At 39.9% G+C, this 12,630-nt stretch overlaps 1 long non-coding RNA gene across 2 annotated transcripts in view; it reads right to left on the bottom strand.

Annotated features, from left to right (window-relative positions):
* The window catches only part of LOC114030624, a 172,893-nt gene that overhangs the window by 39,957 nt on the left and 120,306 nt on the right, over nt 1-12,630 (bottom strand). Inside the window, exon 5 of one of the 2 annotated variants that reach the window (XR_003567647.1) lies at nt 3,364-3,519. The exons of the other annotated variant lie outside the window; for it this stretch is intronic. This is a non-coding gene — a long non-coding RNA (uncharacterized LOC114030624). Of the gene's footprint in view, nt 1-3,363; nt 3,520-12,630 lie in introns of those variants that run through there. 2 annotated transcript variants of the gene reach the window in all.

The raw sequence follows: 12,630 nt of genomic DNA, 5'->3' as shown, positions 1-12,630 counted from the left end.
TGTATGGTGTAGTGGCTTCCACTTGTAATTGAGTTTGACACCACTGACGATCTAACTGAGTTTGAAAACCACCACTGACGATTACAAACATATTCAGTGATTTCAGTTGTGTCTGACTCTTCATGACCCCATTTGGGTTTTTCTTGGCAAAGATACTGGAATGGTTTGTCATTTCTTTCTTTAGCTCATTTTACAGATGAGGAAACTGAGGCAAACAGGGTTAAGTGACTTGCCCAGGGTCACGTAGCTAGTAACCATCTGAGGTCAAATTTGAACTCAGGTCTTCCTGACTCCACATCTGGCGCTCTATCCACTGCACCACCTAGTTGCCCCATTTTTTAATCATAAAGTTGATAAAATACACATCAGAATCATCTTTTTTCCTCCCTCTAACTTTTCTATAACTTTTTGATCTAGGTACCACCTAGACAAATCCTATTTTTGTTGTTATTTGGTGGTTTTTTTGTTTTGTTTTGTTTTTAAAGACCTGGAAAGGGTAGCTAAATTCAAAGAAGATTCTCATCTAGAAGAGACTAGAAACAGCTAAGTGAACTTTGTGGGCAACCTTTCGCCTGCAGTTTGGGGGCACCAGGGAATCTGGGCCCCAATGGCTTATGCCTTACAGAAGGACACAGCATTCTAACCTCCTTTAAGGAAAAGATGGTGATTTTCTAAGAGCTCAGGAGCCCTTTGGCAGCCTTCCCTCCTACCAGTGTTGTTTACAAATAAAAACCTCAAGGTTCAGATTAAAAAGTCCTTTAAAGAGATTCCAGCCCTCTCCCTTCCCCAACCCTTGCCTCTTTAGAAGAGTACAATACATGTGTTTATCTTGCTTCTAAGTAAGGGGATATTAAAATGCTGGAGGATTTTCTCCTCCTAATGCTGGCATGTTGGCTCTCATCTATTGTACGGCCATCTATAATGAAGTGAAAAAAACATGAAATTATGGCTTTTAAAAATATAAGCATCTCTTCTGAGGTTTAAAGTCTCATCCCTTGAAAGGCAGCTTTTCTTTAAACTTCCAGGAACTGGATGGGATTGAAGCCCGTCTATTTAAAGGTCAACCAGCAATTCCTGTTGCCCTTGGACCAATGCCTCTGACACAAGTTTATTCAACACTCTATTCTTCACTGTGGTCCACGGCCACCGCACAAGTTAGAATTGTACAGCATTACGTCCCTAAAAAATATTATGAAAGGGCAAGAAGAGACTAAAGTCAGTCACTGACTGGTACCGCCCTTTCTTCTCCTCTACAGACAGTAAGGTGTGTTCAGAGTAGGCTCCTGCTGACTCATTTGTTGGCCCTAAAGTCACTAGTAAGTCAGAGATCAAATACTAACACAATTTCATTTTTCTCCCTTTCAGTATGTTTCCCTTCCCCAAAGCTTAGGAGGAAACTGGGACTATAATGTAAGAAAAAGTCCTCTTCCCTCCAGACTGATGAAGGACCACTAAGAAAATCAGGAGAGGCAGGGTGGTATAACGGAAAGAAGGCTGGACTTGCAGTCATAAAGAAGCCTGGGTCCCACCTCAGGTGCTGGTTGTGTGGCAATGAGTAAGTCATAAGTTATAAGATTCTGAGCCTCAGTTTTCTCATCTGTAAAGCTGGAGCAGTAAATATCAGCATTATTTCATGGGGTTGCTGTGAAGTTCCAATAAGATAACTTAGGTTTACCCGATCCAATTCATTATTAAGTATATTACAGATGCCAGGCAAAAATTTTCCTAGGCCAAGGAATACAAAAACAGAAAACAAAATGGTCCTTGACTTTAAGGAGCTACTTTCTTTTGGGAGAAACAACATGAGTGTAATACAGAAAATTAAATGCAAATATACACAAAGTAATCTCTGGGGAATGAGGGGCCAATGGACTAATTCTAATATAAAGGACAGTTTGTCAACAATAGAACAGGGATTCTACACGATCCAATGGAAGGGTAGGGGAGGATGGGACTGACATGGTTAGCTATGAAGGCAAGAGAAGGAGGCTTTGGTCAACTCAGAATTCACAGGGATTCCTGAAAGTGCCACTAGGCAACAGATTTATCACTAGCAATGACAATGGAATTTAGAGAAATCTAATCTAGTCCAAACCTCCTGTTTTACAGATAAAGAAACTGAGGCCCTGATGAGTTGATTTATCCAACCAACCAAATTAATAATTTCATTATTAATCTTGAGCAAAAGGTGGCAAGTGTGTATGTGTGTTGGGGTTTGGGGGAAGGGATGGAGGCACGCCCAAGGAGGAAAGGTAGATGATGAAGCTTTTGTTCTGGCTGATGGTCACGATTTCATAAACCTTATATAAAATAAATCTGTAAAAGTTAAAATGCTATATAAATGATGGTTCATAATATTACAGAGCTAGGTATGGGAGGCAACTCAGGGGCTATCTAGTACAATCCACTAAATTTGCAGATGAAGAAACTGAGGTCCAGAGAAGTTAAATGATTTGCCCAAGGTCACAAAAGTAAAAAGTGTCAAAGGTGGAATGTGAACAGAGGTCACCTAATTCCAGGGCTTTTCCGAATGCACCCTTGTGCTTCAGTTATGGGATGTATTATTGTTGTTATATGGCTTCTCATTGGGAAAAAAAGCGGGAGGGAAGGGGGGGAGTGGTGTGTGTGTCTGTGTGTGTGTGATTTCACACTAAGTTCTTACCCTATCCTCAGTTATAGATCACAAACATATAAATTAAAACTGGCATTCAAGGCCCTCTGCAATCTGCTGCTACCCTAACTCTCTAGTCATTATCACATATCACTTCTATTTCAATGCTCTATCTTCTATAGGAGATGTTAATAACGATGATGAATAGAATGAGGTCAAGGATAGGTGCTTGGGGAATTCTGCTAGAAATCTCCCATCAGGTTGACATGAATTTATTACTCAACACTTCTTGGATCCAGTCAGTCCCATCTAGCAATACAATTATGCAAACCACTTTTTCCATTCTCGTCCAAAAACGTTGAAAAGATGTTGCTCGGGTCCTCTGGCTTTCTTGTACTTTTCAAACCAATGAAAATTATATTCACAAAGCCTTAGAATGTCAGAGTCAATAGGGACCTTAGGGATTGTTTAATTCAACCCTATTATTTTATTAATGTTAAGGAAACTAAGGCCCTGAGGAGGTAGTGATTTTCTCAAGCTCACAGAGATCATCAGTTCAGTGCTGTGGATCCTGAAAATGTGTATTTGACTTTTTTTTAAAAGGCAGAGCTACAGAATTCAGGAGGGTATAAATGAAAGATGGCCACTTTCACAAGAAAGACCCAAAAAGAGGAAAAGAAACCACGTGCCAGGAAGAATTGATGAATGTTAGGGCTAGAATTTATCATTCTACAAGCATCTAATTAGTACTTACGACGTGCCAGGAGTTGTGATGAGGAAACCAAGACTCCAAAAGGGTAAGTAATTTGACCAAGGTCATATACATGATAAGTGGTAAAAGTGGGCTTCCAATGCAAATCTTCTGACTTCTGATTCCAAATTTGTTACCAGTACTTCCCACTGAAAGACTGAAAATGATATAAAACAAAATACAACAAACCCTGAAATATACTCTAATGGAAGGGAGAATACAAACATCATTCAGCCCCCAAATAAATTGGCAAATATTTTTAAAACCAACAATTCGAAGAGATTTTGTTTATAACCTAACTTTACGGGTGAGGTGGAGGGGAGAGGGAGAGAGAAGGAAAGGTTACTTCAATCATTTCAAGTCTGAACCAGCTTAGCAGATCACAGAAAAATGTACTAGTCTTAGAAACCAGAGATTTGGATTTTGTTGTTGGTGTTGGAAACTCACTCTTCTAATAGTAATCAAGAGCAACTTGATCTTCAAGAGTGGCTTGGGGCACAAAAGTGAAGTTGTTCAGTGATGACATATTCATTATGCATCTTGCTAAGAGAAGACACCAAAATTTTAAAAAATTGTCTCTGCCCTCAAAGAGATTACATTCTAGGGAGGGGCAGAGAGGCAACATATGTAAGTCCATATATACAAAATAAATGCCCAAGAAGAAATTGGATACAGACAATGCAAGGACAATGAGACAGAAGATGGAGAGTTGTGAATGGGGTACCGAAATTAAGTCAGTATGACTGGACTAGAGTGCTTGGTTGAGAATAGGATGTCAAAAGCCTAAAAAGTTAGGAAGGGGCTAGATTTTGAAGAACTTTAAATGTTGAACTTAATTCATATTAGATCCTAGAGGTAAGTAGGAGACAAGAGAATTTATTGGGGGAAGAGGAGAATGGAAAGAGAGGTAACATGTTTTTGTTTTTTTAAATCATTTGGTAGCTGTGTCCATTCTCTAATCTTTGCCATCATGCCTCAGTTACCTTCTCTCTCCAGCCCTGTGGCTTCCTTCTCCTGTTGGTACATTCCTTCTGGAACCTGTTTTTAGGAAAGGTCTACTCTAGCCATCCTTCATTCTCTGGACATTGCCAATATATCACACCCATGGTGGTACCGTTCCTGTTTTTTAACTCCTTTTTATGTGCTGTCTTCCCCCCAGTAGAATACAAGGTCCTATTTGTATCCTTGGCCCCTGGCACACTGCATGGCAGAGAGTAATGCTTATTGATTTGACTGTGTAGAAGATGGACTAGAGTCCAACTAGAAGACTATTGCAGTGGGAGATAAGGAGGGCCTAAAGTAGGATGGTGCCTGTGCAAATAGAAAGGAGACAACACATATGCTTGACATGCTGTGGAATCATGTCAATGTAAGAAAGAGAAGTAAGTGAAGAATAAAACCAAGGTTGTGAACTTTGGTGCCTAGAAGGATGTTGCTATCCTCAAGTAATAGGGAAGTTCAGAGAAGCATGGGTTTGGGGGCAAAGATTCAGTTCAAAATGTCCAACAGATAGTCGGTTGCACTGGAGTTCAGAAAATAGACTAGGGCTGGATAATGAGATCTGGTAATCTCCACTGAGATGACAACTGAATCCATGGAAGGCTGATGAGATCATCAAGTTGATTTCCCCAGGGTCACATGGATAGCACATCACGGAGACAAGACTAGATCTTCCTGACTTCATGGTCTACCTTGAATTCTTCAAGCACTTTAAATTTCACAAAGTGCTTCCCCCCAAAACAACCATGTTTCATTGTGTGGTAGTGACACAAACATTATTGTCCCCATGTTACAGGCAGCTAGGTGGCACAGTGATGGTCCTAGAGCCAGCAAGACCTGGGTTCAAAATCTGATCCAGACACTTACTAGTGATATTACCCCAGGCAGTCACTTCCCCTTTTTCTGCCTCAATTTCTCCATTTATAAAACAGGGGTTATAATAGTAACTACCTCATAGGGTTATTGTAAGCATCAAGTAAGATCACACAGAAAGCACTTTGGAAACCATAAAGTTCTGTTACAGGTAAGAACAATAATCCTCAGAAGCTCACATGTACATGGTCACATGGTAATCTGATGCAGGATTCAAACCGAGCTCTTCTGACTCCAAATCCAGTCCTCAAGTTCCGGTCCTATCACTTTATATTCAAGTGTCTTCAAGCCTAGTTATACTTTTCTTATGAATACAATGGGGACTATAACACTTGCCTTACCCATTTCAAAGGGTGGCTGACAGAAGAAAAAGAAACAAACAATATGAAAAAAGGAACTTCATAATGTCACACAAAATCACATACATGTCACGCATTCATATTTATTCTACACATATGATGTGTTTTATGCTAAATACCATCATCATCTGCAAATATGGAAATTTAGATTTGATGTCAGGAAAATATTATTGATTATAGTTATCCAAAAGTGGAACAGGCTGCATCTGGAAGTAGTCAGGTCAACAAGCATTGATTAGGCACCTGCTATGTGCTGGGCCTTGTGTTAAGTGCTAGAGATACAAAGAAAGGCAAAAAATAGTCCCTACCCTTCAACAACTCACGACCTAATGGGGGAAAATGTAAATAACTATGTACAAACAAGATACATAAAATAACAATAATAACAACAACAATAATAGCTAACATTTAGATAGTATGATGTGCCAGGCACTGTGCTAAGGACTTCACAATGATTATTTCATTTGAGGCTCACAACAAAGCTGTGAGGCAGGTACTATTATTATTCCCATATTAAATGACTTGCCCAGGGTCACAGAATCTAAGTGTCAGAGGGTGGATTTGAACTTGGGTCTTCCTGACTCCAAACCTGGTGCTCTAATCCCTGCATAATTGGAGTTAACCATCAGAGGGAAGGCACTAGCATTAAGAAGGACCAGGAAAGGTTTCTTTTAGAAGGTGGGATTTTAGCTGAAATTTCAAGGAAATCAAGAGCAGAGAATCTCAGACATAGAGGATAGACAGTGATAGTGGTAGGAGTCAGAAAATTTGAGTACCTTGTGTGAAATCTCCAAGGAAGGCAGCATCACTGGACCACAGAGTACAGGGAGGAGAATAAGGGCTTTAAAAATCAAACAGATGATTTTATATTTGGTTTTGGAAGTAACAAGGAGCCAGTGAAGTTTGTTGAGGAGGAGCATGCAATAGTCAGACCTGCACTTAAGGAGGATCACTAACAGCTGAGTTAACTGATGGACTTCAGTGGGGAGAGATGTAAGGCATGGAGGTGAACCAGCAAGCTATTTCAATAATTCAGGCATGAGGTGATAAGGCCTACAGAAGGGTGGTGGCAGTGTCAGAGGAGAGAAAGGGACATATGCAAGAAATGTAAGGAACGTAGTGTTGATAAGACTTAACAATTGTGATTGGATTTGGGGGAGTGAGAGTGAGGAGGTGGTGAATTTCCCTCTTACTGGAGGTATTCAAGCAAAGGTGGGGGTGACCACTCTTTGGCTGCTCTCTAGAACACTGATCAGCAAACTACAGCCTCTGACCCCACTGCCTGTTTTTGTACTGCCCTCAAGCAAAGAAATTTTTTTTTAATTTTAAATAAATTTTTAAAACTTTAAATAAATTTGAACATTTTAATTCTTAAAGTTTAAAATGTAAAAACCATTCTTAGCTTGTGCCATACAAAAAAATGGTACCAGGCTGGGTCAGTCTGCAGGCTGTAGTTTGCCAGACTCTTTGATCATCATCACTGATACCACCACCACCAATCACTATTTTTTCCAAGGATGATATAGAGCCATTTAAAATCCATAGCAGCAGAGCATTCTGAGGTCACCTATTTTTCCTAGCATTAGGCTCGTGGCCTGTCCTATAATCAGAAAAAAAAAAAAAAGTGAAATTGTTTATGTTTCTCAAATGGTTAAAAGACAGAAGGAAAGGAGAAGAAGAAGGGACAAGAGGGAAATAGATTTTTCTGATCCCCTTTGTAAGACTTCAAGTATATATAAATGTAAACCACTGCATAGACAGAGCTATCTATAAATAGCTTTAGAGACACCCCCCAAGACTACATACGCCAAAACAGATGAGAGTAATACCACCCCACGGTAAAGAAGGCTTCAGGACTGTTACTCTGCTTTGGACCAGAAATCCTGCCTCAGGGACCCAACATCAGAAGAGGGCTGTTCATGTAGACAGTTGTGAACTCTTTATTTTGTCTCTTGTGCTGAGTAAGTCCTAAACAGTGGGAGTTAAATATTTATAAAGCAACCGCTGTTTGTTTAATTTTCAATCTGTACTTGCAAAGGTCTGACCCAGAGAAATCCAGAGGTGACAGCTGGTTATAAAAGGCAGGGGGGAGTACAGGGAGCACAGGAGGCCCCTGCCAGGGCCCACCACATCCATCTAGACCCTCTTCTCTTTTGTTTTGGTCTGTGTTTACCTTTGTCATTTTTAAACGTTACCTTAGTTAGGAAAGATTTGCTCCTATGTTTAGTCTTTTCCTCCCTGGGCATTAAAGGCCAGTGAGAAAAAATTATGCTCTTGGAAAAAAAAAGTTCGTTTAAAAAAATTCTTAACAAATATCATATAAAATGAGCATTTCCATATACGTCGGCGACTAGGAGAAGACTGTGAAACTGTGAATCTCTGCCAGTAATATTCACAATGGCAATAATACACTCAGAGAACTCGGTGTATCTGAGCTCACCAATTCGGCTATTCTAAGCACCAGGGCAAATCACAACCCACTGTCATCTTCTCATCCTACATAGTCCTCTCTTCCCTCTCTTCCTCACACCCTCCATGGAAGTTCTCCTTGATAGGCTGATTGATGGTCTTCTCTGTCTTCCAAGACAGTACTCGAGTCATCCATATCTCACTGAAACTATTACTAAAGATGACTTGCATGAAAAAAGTGGCATAAGACACAATCCTGGACATGTAGCATATACAGTAGAGTGAACATTGACTTAGGAGTCCAAGGAACTGGGTTCAAATCCTGTCTCGGATGCTGTAATACCTGTGTGACCTTGGGCAAGTCACTTAACCTCCAGGGTCCTCAGTTTCACTGTCTGTAAAGTTGCAGGAGACTGGGGGACAACTAGATAAAACTGTCAGACCAAGTGATTTTTCCTCAAATGCACGTCTGATCATGTCACCCAGCCCATTCCCCTCAATAAACCACAGTGACCTCCAGGAGCAAATACAAAATGCTCTGTTTGGCATTCAAAGTCCTTTATAACCTAGCCCCCTCTTACTTTTCCAGCCTTCTTATACCCTAGTCTTTCTTCCGGTGGCACTGGCCTCTTGGCTGTTCCACCAACAAGACACTCCATCTCTTAGCTCTGGGCATTCTCTCTGGCAGTCCCCTATGTCTGAAATGCTGTCCCTCCTCAAATCCAACTACTGACCTCCCTGGCTTCCTTAAAGTCCCAACTAAAATCCTATCTTCTCCAGGAAGCCTTCCCTTAGGCCCTCTTTAATTCCAGTGCTTTCCTGCAGTTAACTACTTCCTATCTAACCTGTATATAGCTTGCTTTGCTTTTAGACAGTAAGCTCCTTGAGGGCAGGGGCTGTCTTTTTCCTTTTTTTGTATCCTCAGCCCATAGTACAATGTCTGGCACATTGGTTCAGTCTTTTCAGTCATGTCTGACTCTCTGTGACTCTACTTGAGGTTTTCTTGGCAAAGATACTGGAGTGGTTTGCCATTTCCTTCTTAAGCTCATTTTACAGATGAAGAAACTGAGACAAACAAGGTCCCTCAGTCAGTAAGTGTCTGAGGCCGGAACTCAGGTCTTCTGGACCCTAGGTCCGTGACAATCCACTGCACCATCTAGCTGCCCCAACATGGCACATAGCAGGCATTTAATAAATGTTTATTGAATAGAATGGACAGCCTGAGGTTCTCTCCAGCTCTCGATCTAGGATGAATTAACTCACAATTCAACAGAATTCAAGATTTACACAAAACACTTTCTTTACAAGGGTCTAGTGAAGGGAATGATTTGAACTGAAACAGGCTCCAGTCAGTTAGCAAGCAGTGCTTAAGGCTAAGCCAGGTACTAAGGATACAAAAAAATAAACAAATAACAACAAAAAACTCGTGCTTCCTTCCCTCAAGGAGCTGCCATTCCATTGGGGGAGACAAGAAATATGCACATACAATGTAAACATGAGCTAATCTCAGAGGGAAAGTACTAGGGTGTAGGACAGGGAAAGGCCTCCTTCAGACAGAAGACCCAAGAGGCCTGGAGACAAAAAAGCATTCTAGGATTAGGGAAGTTAGTGAAAAATCGAGGAGTCAGGAGATTATTGTAATTGAGGAACAATAGCAAGGTTAGTCTGGATTAGAGCGTGGGTAAAGAGACTGGAAAGATAGGAAGGCTCTAAAGAATAACCATGAAGTGACCTGCCCCAGAATCCTTAACACAGCTAGTAAATAATAGTCTCCAACACTAGTCTTCTGACACGCCTAACATCAGTGCTCTTCCCATTACAGCTGGCTTGTAATAATAATAATGATGATGATAAGAACAATTAGCATTTGTACTGCACTTTAAGGTTTGCAAGGCATTTTACATACATTAGTTAATTTGATCCTCACAATGACCTTGTGAAGTGCTATCATTATCCTCATTTTACAGATGAGGAAACTGAGGCTTCAAGAGATTAAGTGATTTAGTCATAAGATTTCAAGTTGGGTCCTCTTGGCTCCAAGTCCAACACTCTATCCACTAGACCACCTAGCTGTTTACCTCCCACGGTGTACCAACCATGATTTAATTTAGTTAAATTATGAAAAGATCTGGATTCTTATTTTGAGAGACCCTGAAGGAATCATTTTCAGGTTTTTGTTTTGTTTTGTGATTATTTATTTTCTTTATTTTATTTTTAATTCATGGAATAAAACAAGCATTTCCATAACACTGTATAATTTTAAAAATGATTGCACATGAAATTGCAAATCTACTATGCATAACTTGCTATTCCTTTAAAATACGCAACAAAGTTACATACATTTATTCACCCCTCCCTCCTCCAGCTAAATCAGTAAAAGGAAGAAGTTAGGCCAAATGACCTAAAACTTAACATAGCTCCCCTTAGCACCTACCAAAATGTTAAATGGAGAAAGATACTTAGTAAAGGTTTGTGGAATTAAAAGTTAAATGAACCTTAGACATCATCTAACAAAATACTCATTTTACAGATGAGGAAACTGAGGCCCAGAAAGGAGGAATGACTTCCTAAAGTCTAATATGACCCATTCATTTTGCTGATAAGGTCCCTCCAGCTCTGTGATTCCATGAATTCCTCGTGAGTTCCCTCTCAGCTCTGAGATTCTATGAATTTCATGAATATCAGGCCTGAATAGGTTTGAAAATAGCTAAGCCATTAATTAGTCAAAATATTTCTTAGAACAGGCAGTAGCTTTTTGAGTCTCTCCAATACTTCTCTATTCACTCTAGGAGTTCCCATCCATCCTTTCTTCACCAGGTTAGGTAGGGGAGGCCCCATCCAAACCGACACTCAGAAGCCAGGAAGCCACTCATCAAAAAACTTCTACATCATCCTGAAGTCTTTAAAAACTGGCTCACTGGCACCATTCTGGATTTCAAAGAGCTAAGGAAGACACAGGCCCAGATACGGTGAAGTAGATAATCTAAGAGGAAACTACAGAACATTCAACCACGTTTTCCAGCCCCCAATTTCTAGCCTCAATACACAATTTTTCTTTCAAGATAGTTTGGGATAGGAGCTGACAAAAGACTAGAAAGCAATTTTGAGAATTCTCCAATCATTCTGACCCATTAGCCAGAAAAACGACAAGAAAGTATATATAAAAAGGGCTTTCAGAATATTCTAAGCTTTGTGAAGTGTTTTATGTACATTATCTCACAGAATATATTACAATGATAAAATCTTAGACTTGATAAAGAATCCTCCAAGTTTTCTAATTCTACCACCACCCAAAACACATTCCTAACAAATAGCTGTCTAGTTTCTGCCTCAATACTGTTAATGATAGGAAACTCATTATCTTCAAAAATTTTTGGACAGTTACGATTTTTAAGAAGTTCACTATTCCCTTCCTGGTTCTTTTTCTGGCTTCTGGACTTCAAAACCATATTCCTGAGGCTATCTCATCTTGGAACTTGGAAGTTCCAGGGTGAAAATGGCCACTACTATCCCTTCAGTCCTCTCAACTTGGAATACCCCTTTGTAAGGTCTGCCATCTTCTTCTATCAGTGAGCTCCTCCTGGAGCCTCAATTGTTTTGGAGGAGCTCAGGCTGGCCTTCATTTCTCTTCTGATGCTGTTCCTGGTTTGAAACTTCAAAACCATGAACTCATTCAGGGTATCTTCATCTTCTCCCACTTTTCAGCTTGCTTTTTATATACTGTCTACCCCCATTAGAATGTAAACGTCTTGAGGGCAGGAATTGTGTTTCTTTTTGTTTGTATCCCTAGGACTGGCACATAGTAAGTCCTTAATAAATGCTTATTTCCTTTCTTCCTCCTTCCTTTATATTAATATGAACCATATCCCTGCCTAACCACTAGCTACCTTTTCCTGCAAAGCCTGAGAGACTTTAAGCATATGTCTCAGTGATGTTAATTGTTATTCAAAGACTACTCCACCTCAGTTAAGAGAGGCTCATCACCAGGCAGGCTTCTGAGGCTCATGGATCATCTACTAAAATGTAAACTTTATTAAAGATGAATTTCAACACACTGCTCTTAGTTCTGTCTTCAGAACTCAAATGGCCTGCACCTGGAGCCAGAATATCTGTGTTTGGTACGTGTTTCTGCCATACAAGCTACACCAGCAAGTCAATTCACTTCCCTAACCCTCATTTGTGAAATGACGGAATTGAATTAGATCATCAGAGGCAGAAGTTCCTAACATGGGGTACACAAAATGTTTTTTAAAAATATTTTAATACAACATGACCAATGTGGAAATATGTCTGATATGATTGTACATGTATAACCTATATCAGATTACTTGTCTTGGGGGAAGGAGAAAAATATGAAACTCAAAATCTTACAAAAATGAACGCTGAAAACTATTCTTACATGTCATCGAAAAAATTAAATATCATTTAGTGCAAAAAAATTTTGATAACCGTATTTCAGTATAATTGATTTTCTTTGTGATCCTATGTATTTTATTTAATGCATTTAAAAAACATTTTGAGAAGGAGCCCTAGGCTTTCCTGTCTAGGAAAAGTCTCTTCCCTCTTCCAAGGGGTCTCACAACACACACACACACACACACACACACACACACACACACACACACACA

The sequence above is a fragment of the Vombatus ursinus genome, unplaced genomic scaffold (assembly GCF_900497805.2).
Source record: "Vombatus ursinus unplaced genomic scaffold, bare-nosed wombat genome assembly UNPS02014973.1, whole genome shotgun sequence".
Lineage (NCBI taxonomy): Eukaryota > Metazoa > Chordata > Mammalia > Diprotodontia > Vombatidae > Vombatus > Vombatus ursinus.
The sequence above is the reverse complement of the archived record's forward strand: the minus strand, read 5'-3'. Positions and strand labels throughout refer to the sequence as shown.